The 11,581-nt window shown below is 45.2% G+C and overlaps 1 protein-coding gene across 4 annotated transcripts in view; it reads right to left on the bottom strand.

Moving 5' to 3' along the window:
- HNRNPR (heterogeneous nuclear ribonucleoprotein R) overlaps positions 1–258 on the bottom strand; it is a 32,615-nt gene extending 32,357 nt beyond the window's left edge. For all 4 annotated transcript variants that reach the window (XM_029946635.1, XM_029946634.1, XM_029946636.1 and 1 more), the window contains exon 1: positions 126–258. The gene's annotated coding sequence lies outside the window, so the exon portion shown is untranslated. The remainder of the gene's footprint in view (positions 1–125) is intronic.
- Positions 259–11,581: the final 11,323 nt, after the last annotated feature.

The raw sequence follows: 11,581 nt of genomic DNA, 5'->3' as shown, positions 1-11,581 counted from the left end.
ACCCCCACCCCCGGGGCCTCGGTGCGAAAACGAAATTGGGGCCGAGGCGCCGAGCCCGGGATGGGCCCGGTCGGGTCGGATCGGGGCTCCCGGCCCCTCCCCCCACGGGCCGGCGCGAGACTCACCAAGGCAGAGCTGGGGCCGCCGGCCGGGCCCGTAGAATCAGCGCGAGGCGCTTTGAAAACGACTAGAAATGGCGCGCGCGCCACCCCCTCCCCCCGCTCATGGACAGAGACGCGATCCCGGCAGCACGCGGGGTTTCCCGGAACTGCTTCCAGGGACTCCGAGTGGCCGGGCAATCACTTCGCGCGGCGGCCTGAAAGGCAGCCCAGGCGCCCAATAGTAGCGAGAAGGAGCGGCTCGCGCAGGAAGACAAGGAGCCAATCGATGAAGCCGTCGGCTGAGCCAATGAGCGAAGTCAGCGCCGCCGGCTGGGGCGCCTCCGGGGCGGGGGCAGGAACACAAAGGGGTCTGTGGTGAAGCTCCGGGTAGAGGCGAGGCTGCGGGGCGTTAGGCCTTGAGTAGCCGGGGCTCTGCCCTTCTCGTCCGCCGCCGGTGCGAGACCGAAAAGCTAGGCCCCATCCGCGTGGCCGCCTCCGGAACCCCGCCCCCTACTGTCCCCGCGGGCCTCCCTCCGCCGCGGCCCTCGCGGCCCTTCGCCCGCGCCGAGGCGTCCCTAATCCCCCTCGCGCCGCCGGCTTTTGCCCCAGACACGCCCACCGCCACGCGGTCGGGCCTCCCTCTGGGTCATCTTTTGGGGTCTGGTTGGAATATGATTTAAGAATGATTTGGCTGGCCGTCTGGCTATAGAGTTTCATGTAAAAAATTATCCCTTGGAACGATCGGAAAACTGCCCCCTGGCTCCCTTCTCAGCTCAGAATGTAAGGGAAATCGCTCAAGTTGGCAAGACCGAGGAGCAGTGTTAACGCACACGTGTTTAAGCAGGGACCTTCCCCCTCCCCCCACAGGGTTTGAAGCTAATTTTTATAAAGTAGTAAGGCAGACATATGCATCCGTGAACTAAAAGAGCTGTGCGGGGAAAAGAGCTTAGTCTCAAAGGAAGCAAATTCCTGATATTCCTGAGGCTATTTCTTACTCTCCGCCCTTATTGATTTGTTCCCTATCCTCGCCTTAGTCCAAAACTGTCCCCTCCCATAACCTTCCCAGCCCACTTCTGTAGAGCCAGCTCTTCCTACCCCAACCAATATCCAATACCCTATTCCTCTTAGAGACTGGAGAAGGTCAAGCAGTGGTCTGCAGGATTTCCAGATACACTAGAGGATCATTTAAGTTTCTCAGAACCTATCAGCCCCAAATTAATTATTAAAAACCCATTATGTGGGGGCGCCTGGGTGATTTAAGCGACTCTTTTTACCTGTAGGTATGTATGTGTTTGTTTGTTTGTTTGTTTGGGGAGGGGCAGAGAGAGAGCCTGAGACACAGAATCAGGAAGCAGGCTGCATGCTCCAGGCGCCCCACTGTCAGCACAGAGCCCATTTGGAACTCGCAACTCCTCAACTGTGAGATCATGACCTGAGCCAAAGTCAGACCCTTAACCGACTGAGCCACCCAGGCATCCCTAAGTGTCTGACTCTTGATTGTGAATCAGGTCCTGATCTCACCCTTGGTTAGTTCCAGCCAGGCCTCATGCTCCAGAGCTGACAGTTTGCTTGCTTGGGATTCTCTCTCTGCCCCTCCTGTTCTCTCTCATTCTCTCTCTCTCTCTCTAAATAAATAAACTTTAAAATTAAAAAATCAAAACCTACTATGTGCCCAGTACCAAGCTAAATGTCTCAGTGGCTCCAAGTTTTGTATTTGTGAAATTTACACAAATGCTGGGATCTTTGCGAGAAATAACATAAAATGAAAAGCAAATTGAAAAACACAATCTCGGGGCGCCTGGGTGGCTCAGTCGGTTAAGCCTCTGACTTTGGCTCAGGTCAGATCTCATGTTCGTGGGTTCGAGCCCCGCATCGGGCTCTGTGCTGACAGCTGGCTCAGAGCCTGGAACCTGTTTCAGATTCTGTGTCTCCTTCTCTCTGACCCTCCCCCTCTCATGCTCTGTCTCTTCTGTATCAAAACAAACAAACAAACAAACAAAACAAAAAAACCCCACAATCTTGGTATGGCATGGTAAAAGGGACCTCAAAGCTTAAACTTTACTAACCTCTTTCTAGCTAAAGGTTTTTAACGTTTTTAGTGTCCTTTGATAGTCTGAGAAGAGCTGTGGATCACTTCTAGATTTTAAAATAAAATACATAGCATTACAGAAGAAACTTTATATTGAAATACAATTAGGAAATATATTTTAAGAACAAATTTGTGATACAGTAATCTGCTTTACTAACACATTAAATAATCAAGATATTGCAGTAGGTCAAATAACTACTGAAATTTTATTTTTTTAGTTTTTATTTATTTTTGAGAAAGAGACAGAGCATGAGCAGAGGAGGGGCAGAGAGAGAAAGAGGGAGACACAGAATCTGAGGCAACCTCCAGGCTTTGAGCTGTCAGCACAGAACCTGACACGGGGGCTCAAACTCACAAACTGTGAGATCATGACCCTAGCCGAAGTCGGATGCCCAACCACTGAACCACTCAGGCACCCTTTGGTTTTTAACTTTTTAAAAATATTTCTTGGGGCGCCTGGGTGGTTCAGTCGGTTAAGCATCCGGCTTCAGCTCAGGTCGTGATCTCACCGTTCGTGGGTTCGAGCCCCATGTCGGGCTCTGTGCTGACTGCTAGCTCAGAGCCTGGAGCCTGCTTCAGATTCTGTGTCTCCCTCTCTCTCTGACCCTCCCCTGATCGCACTGTCTCTCTCTCTCTCAAAAATAAATAAAAAGCATTAAATTAAAAAAAAATTTAAAAAAAAATATTTCTTTTTTTCTTCAAGTTTTTTGTTGAGAGGGGGGCGGGAATCCCAAGCGGGCTCTACACTGAGGGTACAGAGTAGGACTTAGGCCCAATCTTTAAAAATTTTTTTTAATGTTTTATTTATTTTTGATACAGAGAGAGACAGAGCATGAGAGGGGGAGGCGCAGAGAGAGAAGGAGACACAGAACCGGAAACAGGCTCCAGGTTCTGAGCTAGCTGTTAGCACAGAGCCCAACGCGGGGCTCGAACCCACGAATGTGAGATCTGACCTGAGCCGAAGTTGGAGGCCTAACCGACTGAGCCACCCAGGCGCCCCGACTTAGGCCCAATCTAACCTATCACTGCAAGATCATGACCTGACCCCAAACCAAGAGTCAGATGCTTAAGTCCTGAGCCACCCAGAATCTCTACTGAAATTTTAAAGCAGTTAAGAAAAAGTATTCAAAAAGTCCATGATAACTATAATATGATATGAAAATATCTGTAATTTCTATTGGTGACAGTGAAAGGTACTAATTCTATTGGGGCTTGTTGCCTGCATTCACAATGGTGGAAAATGCTAAGTTTCAGTTGGACATTGCTCAAAAGGAAGATGATATTTTTTTTCCATCTAAGTTGAAAGACCATTTGCTTCCATCCAGAGACTCCTTTAAGTCCACTGACTGCAGGATAAAAACCCCTGGACTGAATACTGCAGTTAAAGTAATTCCATTACCTGATATTTTCTGGGATAACATTTCAAGTGTTTTGACCATGTAGTCCTCATAAGTGTACTCCACCTTTTCAGACCGTTATCTTGATTTTTTAGTTTGGAAAATACAGTCATTAGAGCTTTGGATTGCAAAAAAAAAAAAAAAATGTGTGTGTGTGTGTGTGTGTGTGTGTGTGTGTGTGTGTGTCTGTTTGTGAATTTGATATTCTACAAATATGTATTGCATGCCCTCTGCAGACAAATCACTGTGTTAAAAGAAGGGAATAGAGGGGTGTGTGGGTGGCTCAGTTGGTTAAGTGTCCGACTTCGGCTGTGTGCTGACAGTTCAGAGGCTGCTTCGGATTCTGTGTCTCCCTCTCTTTGTGTCCCTCCCCTGTTCGCGCTGTCTCTCATCCTCTCAGAAATAAACATTAAAAAGAAGAAGGAGAAGGAGAAGAAGGAGAAGGAGAAGAAGGAGAAGGAGAAGAAGGGAGGGGCTCCTGGGTGGCTCAGTCGGTTGAGTGTCCGGCTTCAGCTCAGGTCATGATCTCGCAGTTTGTGGGTTCCAGCCCCGCGTCGGGCTCTGTGCTGACAGCTAGCTCAGAGCCTGGAGCCTGTCTTCAGATTCTGTGTTTCCCTCTCTCTCAGACCCTCCCCTACTCATGCTCTCTCTCTCTCTCAAAAATAAAATAGAACATTAAAAAATTTTTTAAAGTAGGGAATATAAAATAAATGAAACACAATCTCTATCCCCAAAGAGCTTATATTCGAGCTGACAAAGCAGGCCAGATCTGTAAATGAACGTAATAAAAGTGAGTTGTTAAGGAGCACACCAGCTATATCCCTAATCTTTTGAGATTAGGTAACACAGTGCAGCCAGGCTATTTTACAACCCTTACCTGCCACAGACCAAACCTGTGGTCTGAGCTGATATGTTAACAAACATGCTTTTGCTTCCCAAAACAATTACAGGGCACCAGAATATTCAAATTGAACAAATTGAAGCTTTGACTTTTATACTTACAAACTGAAGTTAACAGAGAATGTTTAAAATGATGAGCCCTCCCTGGGGCGCCTGGATGCCTCAGTTGGTTGAGTGTCCCACTTTGGCTCAGATCATGACCTCCATGACCTCGTGGTTTGTGGGTTTGAGCCCCGCATTGGGCTGTGTTCTGACAGCTTAGAGCCTGGAGCCTGCTTTGGATTTTGTGTCCCCTTTCTCTCTCTCCCTCTCCCCTGCTCGCTCTCTCTCTCTGTCTCTCTGTCTCTCTCTCTCTCTGTCTCTCTCAAAAAAATAAATAAACATTAAAAAAGATCACTTATCCTTGAGACTCTGCACATGATTACATCAATTCAGCCTCTTCGAAGTACCTTCACTTGCCGCTAACAATGACAAGCTATCCCAGGCACAGTTCAAAGGCACAGGCAGGGGAAAGGAAAAAAGAAACAATATAGAAAGTAAGAAAGAGGAGAGGAAAATAGGAAACAAATACCATGTGTAGCATGTTGTGGGAAAGACTTCCATAAACAATCTTTGCTAACATTTAGGTGCCAAGAGTCCTCTACCCAACTTTACTTGAAAACTTCACACTTCATTTTCTTCATCCAACTTTCTCTCTCTCTCTTTTAATTATTTTAAGGTGCTTTCCAAAATGGTTATACTCAAGCTGACCAGAACTGAAGGCTGTTTTTCATTTACACTTCCCAGGATTGTGCTTCTTTTAAGAAATAATGCGTCATATGGCTAACTTGAAAACTGCTTGTAGTCAGTTCACCCCAAGATCTTCTTGCAAGCCTCCTTTATCATTATTTCTGTAACAAATTTTGTATTTTGAAGATTATCCTTACACTGGCCTGTTGAATTCTCTTCTGATTCTCAAATTCATTGAAGCCTATCCCCACCTTACAGCAAGACATTTTAAACAATAATCACTCCTACTGTAAGTTAAACTTCTACTATGTGTTGGGTGTTTTACACGTCGGGCTCTGTGCTGACCGCTACCTCAGAGCCTGGGGCCTGCTTCGGATTCTGTCTCCCTCTCTCTCTGTCCCTCCCCTGCTGCCCACCCCCCAAAATAAATAAACATTAAAAAAGAGACTTCATAGTCCCAAACCTTATGTTGGAAGTCTCTGATTTTGAAGTTCTTTTTGTCCTTATTACTTTTTCTCTTGAATTCTGTTCTTGGGTTCTTTTGAGGGACTATGGAAAAAAGTGATAAATGTGAGCTCTCCCTTCCAACCTCCCATTCCCCCAAACTCTAGAAAGCAAGAATCAACTTCAAGAGTAATTAGGATTGTTAGACCCAGTTTAAGAGCGATGAACATGTGGTCTCATGGAAGAATTTGACAGACTTGGTAACAACAAGGTTCCCTGGCAACCCACTACGAGAACCTTGATCCATCTATCCGTTGACACTGAACTCTGCAGCCATTTAAAGAGAGAGGCACAGGTGGCAGCAGCACCTGCCGCCTAAATTCCATAAATCAAATTCCAGGAGACTGTTGAAGATAACATTTGGTCCATTGAATTCTAATTATTTTAAGACTTCCCTTGAAGGAAAGAAGAGCAATAGTCTGCAAATCTTTTATGGAAGTGTTACTGGAAGCTTTTAATCCAAATCCAGGAGAGGTTTAAGATATTCTTACCCATATTCAAATATACAAGGTAAATACATGGTTACCCAAATCAGATTCAGCAGGAATTGTGAATCCCGCTCCTTCAGTATAACTTACTTATGACTTGCTTTTAAAATTCAATAAAACAACAGTAAGAATTGCTTATAAATAGACTATGTGTATATAATGAAATTCTCATTACCCTTAAATTGAAATATCCATTAGAAGGGAAGAAGAGTTCTCTAATTATCAATAATAATAACAAGACTGTAATACCTTGTACTCACATAGTTTTTCCATTTACAAAGAGTTTCAAATGCTGTATCTCACTAGACATCTTTGCTATGTTTGGACATCTTGAATAAAGCCCCATTCCTGTTCCTGTGACTCTCCTCTCCTGATTTTCTGGGCTCTGTAATACTTCCTTCTAGGTCCTCTTTGCCCATTGTTATGTACTGTGTTCCCGGGATTCTACCCTTGACACTGTTCTCATGCTCTATCAGGGTCACCCTGCTTTACACAATTACCTCCATACTAGCTCTTCCCATTTTTTTAAAAAAAACATGTATTTATTATTGAGAGACAGAGAGAGACAGAGCATGAGCATGGGAGAGACAGAGAGAGGGCGAGACACAGAATCTGAAGCAGGCTTCAGGCTCTGAGCTGTTAGCACAGAGCCCGACCACAGGGCTTGAACCCACGAACTGTGAGATCATGATCTGAGCCAAACTTGGATACTTTACCAACTGAGAGCCACCCAGGCGCCCCTAGTTCTTCCCATTTCTTTATGTACAGCCCCACTTTTGGCCCTGAGTTCTGGACTCATATTTTCAACTACCCAATGGGCATATGAATATATGTTTGGATGTAGTAGGTTCTTCAAACTTAACGGCTAGTCTCTAAAGAAAGATTTTAGCTCCCAACTTTTGACCCCTTGCTCAATGAGCTCCACCCCCACCAACGTGGTGGGTTTTCCTCTAGTATGCCATCCGCTGCTTCACCACTTTACGTTTGCTCTTCAGTAAATTAAATATTTAGAATATACTCCCCCCACTGTATTCTTATGGCTCATTCAGGAATGTGCTGTAAGGTCACCTCTTTAGAGGGGCTTTCCTTGACCACTCCAAAATATCGATCCCCTTCACTCCTTCCCTTGTGTCTGTTTTTCTTGTTATCACCTGATACTATATATGTTTTTGTTTATTGTCAGTCTCCCCCATCAGCATATAAGTTCCACAATGGCACTTCATCTCATTCAGTCTTATGCCAGGTACATAAACTGGCACTCCACAATGTGGGTTAAATGACTTAACTTGTAATCTTCATACCCATCCCAGACTCCTCCTCTTTGGGCGTTCTGGTTCCATTCATAGTATATTCATCCATCCAGCAAATCACTTAACTCAGAAATCTGGATTTCATAGATAGGTTCTGACTCCCCCCATAAGACACTTGCAGGAAATTTTAAAAAAATGTTTATTTATTTATTTTTAGAGAGTGATTGGGAGAGAGAGAATCCCAAGTAGGCTCTTCACTGTCAGCTGGGTGCTTAACTGACTGAGCTACCCAGGCACCCCATACATTTTTTTTAAAGTAAGCTTGACACCCAATGTGGGGCTTGAACTCACAACCCCAAGATCAAGAGTTGCATGCTCTGTGGACTGAGTCAGCCAGGCACTCAATTTTTTTTTCAAAAAATTTTTTAAATGTTTTATTTATTTTTGATACAGAGAGAGACAGAGCATGAGAGGGGGAGGAGCAGAGAAGGAGACACAGAACTGGAAGCAGGCTCCAGGCTCTGAGCCAGCCGTCAGCACAGAGCCTGACGCGGGGCTCGAACCCACGAACGTGAGATCTGACCTGAGCCGAAGTCGGAGCCTTACCCGACTGAGCCACCCAGGCGCCCCAATTTTTTTTAAGTTTATTTCTTTTTTAAAGTAATCTTTATACCCAATATGGCACTCGAACTCACGATCCCAAGATTAAGAGTCACAGGCTCTCCCCACTCACAGCCAGCTACCCTGGAAGTGTGTGTGTGTGTGTGTGTGTGTGTGTGTGTGTGTGTGTGTACATTTTTGATAGGACAGCTGGAACCAGGACTGAAAAAGAGTACAAATAGAGGCCTACACCCTTCTTTTCCTACTCTGTCTCTGTCCCGTTCTAGGAGGGCCCTAACACCCACATGTGTGAGGCTACGCAACCTGCAGGTATGAACTCAGTCTATCCTCCCAAACCTAAGGCCTAGAGGCACACACATGCAGATTGGTTTGCCCTCAAGAAAACACACCTGGGGAAGAAGCTTGAAAGCAGACTATTTGGCAAAGAATTCCAAGGTCCTGGATACTTACAAGTTTGTGATCTAGAAGGGGAGGGAGGGAGTGTAAGCTCTAGATGGGCATGTCCTTAGCCCCATGAGGAAAAGTGCAACTGGAGGAGAGCCAGATCAGGGACCTTTAAGGAGCAGGGCTCAGGATGGTGGCCCTGCTCCCCTGACCTAATGGCAGTACTACCTAGGCTAAAACTCAAACTCTGGTGGAGTGGATATAACTAGACAAGAATGAAGTCCAGAAAGTGGGCTTCTCCTGCCCCTTGCTAAAAACCACAAACATTTAAGTGCTATGATTCAAGAGATACCAATGTGAGGATCTAGAGAAGGAAACCTTGGGTAAAATCCTATCAGAAAACAGAACGTCATCAAAATTTAAAACATTAGTTCTTTGAAAGACATATTAAGAGCATGAAAAGGCAAGCCAAAGACAGGGAGAAATATTTGTAAGTGATATGTATGATAAAGGCCTTGTATCCGAAACATATAGAGAATTCTTAGGGCGCCTGGGTGGCTCAGTCGGTTAAGTGTCTGACTTCAGCTCAGGTCATGATCTCACGGTTCGTGGGTTCGAGCCCCGCGTCAGGCACTGTGCTGACGGCTAGCTCTGAGCCTGGAACCTGTCTTCGGATTCTGTGTCTCCCTCTCTCTCTGACCCTCCCCTGTTCACATGCCTCTCTTTCTCTCTCTCTCTCTCTCTCTCAAAAGTAAATAAATGTTAAAAAAAAAAAAGAATTCTCAAAACTCAGTAAAAGCAAGTTATCCAAAACTTTTCATTAGCTTCTCACAGGAATCTGGATTCTCCCTGCAAAAGATTAACCCTCATTTATTGGTTTATGTGCTCTGCTTGGAGAATTCAGAGGCTGACCAAATACCAAACTTATAGCAGGGAGCTTAAAATCCTGCCCAAGCTTCCTGTATTGACAGCCTGCCTTGCAACATAGCTCCAAAGTTGCCATAAGAATCTATTACCAGAGAAGATGACAGTGACCCATCAAATACAGGAACCACCAGGGGTGGGTGTCTTTTATCCCAGCTTTATCTGGGGAAGAGGGAGGGGAGGTGTCTTCCATATGTCACATTGCCTCTGGGAGCTTTCTTTGTCTTGCATAAGGCCCACCAGATATCCAATGGCAGAATTTCTACAGTTCTTTCATGAGTAGCTTGTGTGATGACAAATTGGAACTGTAGTCGCCAGCCCTGCTGAGGGGAATGAAGTTTATACATATTCTCCTCTCATTTACCCAACAATTATCTGTTGGCTGCCTACTCTACATCTTAAGTCAAACATTTGCTAGTGGCTGAAGATACAATGGCGAGCAAGACACAATGACTTCTTCCAGGGCACCAAAGTCTAATGGAGGAGGTGGAAATGTAAACACGCAATTGTGAAGCAGGGATCAAGTGCTTTGATTGGGATAAACTCATGGAACATGGAAAAGGAACATCTGGTCATCTTGTGGGATCAGGAAAGTGTTCTTAGAACAAGTTAAGAATGAGACTTGAAGGATGAGGAGGAGTTGGCCAGGAGTGGAGAGAAAAGGACACAGCTTGGAGTGTTGAGAGCACGGAGAGCTGAAGCGGAGGCGGCGGAGGCCGGAGCATGGATGAGCTCCTCAAAGGTTACAACAAAGAAGCTTCACCGTATGCAGCTAGCAATGGGAAGCATGAGAAGGTTTCACACAGAACAGTGGAAGAAAGGATTTGCCCTTCAGAAAGCTCTAACTCCAGAAAGGCAGAATAGACCAGAAGGGGTTGAAAATAGAAAAGAGACTCGTGGAGGCACCTGGGTGGCTCATTCTATGGAGCAGCCGACTCTTTATTTCAGCTCGACTTATGATCTCATGGTTCATGGGTTTGAGCCCCGCATTAGGCTCTCTTTCTCTCCCTCTGTGTCTCTCCCAACTCACGCATGCTCTGCCTCTCAAAAACAAATGGATAAACTTAGAAAAAGACTCATTATGAGGTGGGGTCAGTCAGAGGAGCGTGTGACTCTTCATCTCAGGCTTGTGAGTTTGAACCCACTTTGAGTGTACAGATTACTTAAAAATAAAATTTTAACAATTTTAAAAGGTGAGCAACTTATGGCCTGGTGATGGTCTGAATAACTGCAGCTAATATTTCAAGCCCATTAGCTCACTTAAATCTTTGCAACTTTAGGAGGTAGATATAATTACCTCCGTTTAATGGATGGGAAGTCCAAGGAACAGAAAAATTAATGAACTTGCCTAAGGTTGTATGGTAAGCAGTACAGAGAGCGAGGTTGGTCATGACTGGATGACTATTCAATCAATATTTATTGTTTTGCGGAAGGGGCCGAAAGGAGCTGTTGAACTGTTGAGGATGATATGCAAGTTTCCAACTTGGGTGACTAGACAATGGCTGAGTTAAGAAACAGGAGAAGCAGCTGGGGGATGGGGGTGGAAGAAAGTGGTTAGTTCAGTTTGGGGTAAGGTGCCAGGTAATTTCCAAATGGAGATGTCTACAAGTCAGCTAGGTTCAGGGGCTGTTGTGAAATTCAGAGTGGGATTTTGAGGTCATCGGCCTCAGTCTCTCCCAGAAGGAAAAACAAAACCACCTTTGGAGAAGCTGAGAGTGATAAAAACTTTGAACACAAAGCATTTAGGAAAACTTAAAAAAAAATGAGATTAACTTGAGGAGCCTGGCTGGCTCAGTTGGAAGAGCATGCTACTCTTGATCTTGGGGTCGAAGTTGGAGCCCCATGTTAGGTGTAGAGATTACTTAAAAGTAAAATCTTGGGGTGCTGGGTGGCTCAGTCGGTTGAGCGTCGACTTTGGCTCAGATCATGATCTCGTGTCCCATGAGTTCAAGCCCCGCGTCGGGCTCTGTGCTGACAACCTGGAGCCTGCTTTGGTTTCTGTGTCTCTAACTCTCTCTGGCCCTCTCCTGCTCCTCTCTGTCTCTGTCTCTCCCTCAAAAGTAAATAAACATTAAAAAATTTTTTTAAATCATGGAAAACTCTTTTAAAAAATAAAGTCCTTAAAAAGTGGGATTAACTATGAAACAATTTTAGGTCATGACAAGGTGATTTTCTTCTATTAGTTTTCCTCCTC

This window comes from Suricata suricatta, chromosome 8 (genome assembly GCF_006229205.1).
Source record: "Suricata suricatta isolate VVHF042 chromosome 8, meerkat_22Aug2017_6uvM2_HiC, whole genome shotgun sequence".
In the NCBI taxonomy this organism is placed as follows: Eukaryota; Metazoa; Chordata; class Mammalia; order Carnivora; family Herpestidae; genus Suricata; species Suricata suricatta.
The sequence above is the reverse complement of the archived record's forward strand: the minus strand, read 5'-3'. Positions and strand labels throughout refer to the sequence as shown.